Source organism: Camellia sinensis, chromosome 3 (assembly GCF_055761805.1).
Source record: "Camellia sinensis isolate YWXY chromosome 3, ASM5576180v1, whole genome shotgun sequence".
Taxonomy (NCBI): Eukaryota; Viridiplantae; Streptophyta; class Magnoliopsida; order Ericales; family Theaceae; genus Camellia; species Camellia sinensis.
In genome coordinates, this window is record NC_138963.1 from 158,127,989 (window position 1) to 158,133,293 (window position 5,305).

General features: G+C 35.5%; 1 pseudogene; it reads left to right on the plus strand.

The window, feature by feature from the left end:
• The first annotated feature begins 343 nt into the window (after positions 1-343).
• LOC145822856 (wall-associated receptor kinase 5 pseudogene) lies at positions 344-1,526 on the plus strand (annotated as a pseudogene).
• The last annotated feature ends 3,779 nt before the right edge of the window (positions 1,527-5,305 follow it).

The window sequence follows — 5,305 nt, forward strand, 5'->3', positions numbered from 1 at the left end:
GTAACTCATAATTTTCTTTCTATGCTTAGTTTCGAATCAATATATTGGCAAGATGTTCATAGTCCTTGTTACTTAAAAATGACTTATTTGAAATACAGGTATTGCCATTGGTGCTTTGACTGTTTTGGTCAGTAGCTCCTGGTTGTATTGGATTTTCAACAAAAGAAAGCACATGAAGCTTAAAGAAAAATTCTTCAAGCAGAATGGTGGATTAATGTTGAAACAACAACTCTCTAGCCTAGAGATATCAACTCGGGAAGTGGTCAAAATCTTTACTTTAGAAGAGCTCAAGCGAGCTACCAACAATTATGATGACAAATAATTGTTGGCAGAGGAGGTTTTGGAACAGTTTATAAGGGAAGTCTAGCTGATAACACGACAGTGGCCATCAAAAAATCGCAAATTATGAATCAAAGTGAAATAGAGCAATTCATCAATGAGGTGGTCATACTTTCACAAATCAATCACAGGAATGTGGTCGAACTCTTAGGTTGTTGTTTGGAAACTCAAGTCCCTTTACTCGTCTATGAATTCATCACCAATGGCACTCTCTTTGAGCATATACATAACCACTTCAAGGCATGTATATCATGGGAAAATCGTTTGCGAATAGTTGCTGAAACTGCTAGAGTATTGTCATATTTGCACTCTGCAGCATCGATTCCTATTATTCATAGAGGTGTTAAGTCTACGAATATACTCTTAGACGATAACTACACTGCAAAAGTGTCGGACTTTGGAGCATCAAGGTTGGTTCCACTAGACCAAGATCAATTAGCAACGGTGATGCAAGGAACTCTTGGATACTTGGACCCTGAGTACATGCTCACAAACCAATTGACAGAAAAAAGCGATGTTTACAGCTTCGGAGTAGTCCTTGTAGAGGTAATCACCGGAAAAAAGGTTTTATCATTTGACAAGCTAGAGAATGAGAGGAGTCTAGCTAGGTATTTTCTTTCATGTATGAAAAATGATCGGTTGTTCCATGTTATTGATGAACAAATAGAAATTGAAGGAATTGCTGAGGAGCTCATAGAAGTAGCTAATATTGCAAAGAGGTGCTTAATAGTAAAAGGAGAGGAGAGGCCTACTATGAAGGAAATAGCAATGGAATTGGAGGGGCTGATCAACAAAAAGATGAAGAAGCATCCATGGGTTAAAATTGATTTGAATGATGAAGAGAGTGAGCACTTGCTTGGTGGGAAGTTAAGTGGGTTTGAGTTAGATTGTACTACTAGCAGGAGTAGCATGACAACAATTGGATACGATAGTGTGAGGAAACATGTGATGTTGCCAATGGATGGTGGGAGGTGATTTTTTTGTACTGTCAAGTTCACAATGATAACAAATTGGGTGATGGTTTGTTACTACTATCTTTAGTGTTTTGTAAAATTATGTGCATATATTAGATCGTTTCAGTTTAATTTACATTTTCATATGTAATTTTTCATTATTGTAATCTATTATTAAAATACATCAGGATATATAGGAATAATTTCATAAATAAGTAACAAGTGATGACAGTAATTATAAATTGATGGAGTGCAACTAAGAGTTGATTTAGTGGTTGGGTTTGTCTCTTGTATGCTACGTGGATTGGACTAGTTTGGGCCGATTCCTATTTTTGGTGATTTGATCTGTTGATCTTTTAAACCTCAATGTGTGGACCAGCCATAAAAAAATTAAATTGATTAGATAATTTTAGTAATGTGATTTTATCATATCTGTCTTCATTGAAATAGATGACAAGTATAATTTTGAAACAAATTGTCTGATTATCAATGTGTCTTTTTTATGAATGATTTGTACAGCAATAAAATTAATAGATCAAATCATTAAAGTGAGGGTTCGTGGTTGACCTACGGCCCAAACTGAACAGAGGACTAAAGAGAATGGTAAATTACATAATTGACCTCTATAGTTTGAACAAAATTTCACTTTAATTTCCGTAATTTTAATTTCAACAATTTAAGTATCATATTTTCATTTCCATTTTAATATGATTCCATTGTTATTTGTCATTGTTGTTTTGCATAGAAAACTAACATTTTCATTGACACGTGCATGTTAACAATTCCCTCTCATAAAATAAAAATTAATAAATCTTCTGAGAATTTTATTTTGTCCCTCTAATTTGGAAAATGTCATTTTTCCATTTGAATATTAACAGATAATGATAGTTTTTTTTTTTTTGGTGGCCAGCAACAGATAATGATAGATAGAGTACATTGGAATCAAAATTAAAGTATATGGACAAAATTGATAAAGTTATAATTACGAAAACTAAAAATTGATAGAGTTATAATTACGAAAACTAAAGTGAAATTTATATAAAACTATAGGAACTAATTGTGTAATTTATCACAAATAATAATAACTAAAAAAAAGAAAAAAAGAAAAGAAAAAAAGGAAAGGATCTTCTAGATAAGTGTCCAATAGATAAGTTAGAAATACATCGCACTCAAAGAAAATTGGACTATCTAGGGAAGGGCGTAGCTATAAAATATGTATATATATATTTAATAAAGTAGAACATATTTTGAAAATATATAAAATGTATCAGAGATATATTTCTTTTGAATGGCTTAGATCAATCCTAAAAATATATTAACGGTTCAAATGAATGTGATTCCTGCTCAAACCCTCTCTGCTCTCTCTCTTTCTTTCCTATATCTGCCCAAACACGTCTGCTTTTAGTACCATACACATTCTCATTAACTCCCTCTCTACACGTTCTTTCTCAACACGATTGCCTTACCACTCCCTCTATACCTGACCAACGACATTTTCTTCACAGTCTTCTTCTTTGTGGCCTACTACCTCCTCCACCCCTCTCTACGACAATCGTTTCATCCTTGAAGAAGATCACTGCCTCCTCTGTGCTTCTCTTCCACCTCCGTCTCCGCCTTCATGGTTGTTGAATGTGCCCCCCTCTCCTCCACCCCTCTCCACGACGACCGCTTCATCCTCGAAGAAGATCGCCGCCTTCTTCCTTGCTCCTCCTCCGCCTCCACCTCCACCTCCGCTGGCTATGCTTTCGGATTTCAATTTCAATTTACTCCTTCAATTAGCTTTCTCTCTCATCTGTGGCGACTTCGCAATAAACAGGTTTGTTTCAAATTAGGATAGTTCACTGTCGTCTTCTAGAACAGAGGTATTTTACCCCAATTTTGGGCTTCTGCAGTTCTTTATTTTACATTTGCTTCAAGGTTATGTACATTCTGTTGATTGGGTTTGATATTTTTTTTCCCTTTTCTCTCTGTTCTTCTCCTTCATTTCATGAATACACATTTTTAGGGTTGTTTTTTTGTTATTTTTTTCCCTTTCTCTCTCTGCTCTTCTTCTTCATTTCATTAATACACACATTCATGAATACATTGATATATTTTTAGTTTCATCATTTGGGCTTAAAATTGGGTTTATTGGGCCTTCCAATCTGTGTAATTTAGGGTTTGATTTCCTGTTTTTATTAGAATTTGGTGGCCAATACAGACTTACAGGTTAAATCTAACTTCACAATTGTATATTAAAGTTCTATTTATTAATTGTTTGAATGATTATTTATTGATAATTGGCGGTTTTCATTATTTTTTACCTCGATTACTATCTCTTCGTAGTGCTATACATATGCATATCTATTTTACCTAACACAGGCCCTCCACCATTGTCATTGCGATCCTTAATTAGAAATGAGAAGCAGAGGGGCAATGGAGGTGAAAAAAAGTGTTGATATGTTGGCTTATACTGCCATTGTGATACCCCTGTTTCGTAATATGTCAATTGGTCCTTAATATGAATGTGATTATGTGTTTTGATATGATTTGGTGCACCATTATGTGAAAATATGTGGTTTTAAATTTTTATCTGTTCACCGTAGGAATATCTGTTTGATTTTCCGCTTCGGAAATTAAATTGGAGGCCTTATCGGCCACAGAATCCGAAATCGAGTACGCCATTGTGATTGGCATAATTTTTAGAGCCTACGGTGGAATTTAATTGAAAATTGATTCGGGTCAGATTAAATCGATTAAATTGATGAATTTAGTGCCCAATTATTTAATAATATTAAGTAATGGTTAGTGGGACTTTATGTGAGAGACCATATACACTCGATTTGTACATTTGAGCTCAAAACCAGATTTTGTGTCTTGGAATAGAGAGAGAGCCGACCTTGAGAGGGAAAGGAGGCATCTTGGTGTACTTTGGCTTGTAAATTGTGAATTGGGAAGGCTAGGTGCAAGACTTGGCCATAATTGTGAAGATTGAGCCTCTAGGTAAGCATTGATTCTTGAATTCATGAGTTTAATGTGTAATCTTGTGTGTTCAAGGGTTGTTTGTGATCAAGAGCATGATTTGAGATCACTTTGTTGAAATTGAGGCTTGATATGTGCATGCATGTAATGAACTCCCATGGAATCACAAATCTAGCATGTAATTTGTGAAATTATGAAAGATTGGTAGTGTAATCCCACATGCAAGTATGTCTTTGTTAAATTTTATGGGAATGAGCACTAATTACATTATTTGAAGTGAATGTAAAGTCAAGAGGGCATGCATGTACAAATCATGGGAGTATAAGTCTTGAATGTTTGAATTTGAGCATGTTGGTGATGAGGTTGTGATATTTTGGGACATGCATGCAAATAAATTATGAAATTGAGCTTCAATATGTTGTAAATTATGCTTGTACCATGTTAGTACATGTCTATGAGTAATTTGAGCCATAACATGCATAAATTGTTGGTTGATAGTCGAAGTGAAGCTCAAGAACACAATTCTGGGTTTTCCAGAATTTTGAGGTCCGCTCGAGCAGGGAACATGCCGCTCGAGCAGGAAATGCGTGCTCCCAGTACTTTTTGCAAACTTGATGTCCGCTCGAGCGGGGTAATTTACGCTCGAGCGAGGGAGCTATTTTGACAGGCCTTCCGCTCGAGCACCCTATTTAACGCTCGAGCGTATTTTTGATACAACCAGCACTTTTGCAGGCCTTAAGGGTCAGCTTGAGCGGGGTATTTCACGCTCGAGCGGGGACCCTGTTTTCTGAAAATTTAAAAATGCATTTTGTGTTCTGTTTTTCTGTTCCCTTTCACTTCTAAGCACTCTTAGGCATATATTGAGCATTGTAATTGAGTTAAAGAAATAAAAATGAAGCCTAAAGAGGAATATGTGAATCAAAGAACGGATTGAATTATTTGTGACCCATATGTGTTATGTGATGTGTAGGGTCAAGCTCCAGGGCAATTCAACCAACCGATCACTGTGAGTAATATCTAACATATGTTATTGTCCAATGGCTACTTCTATG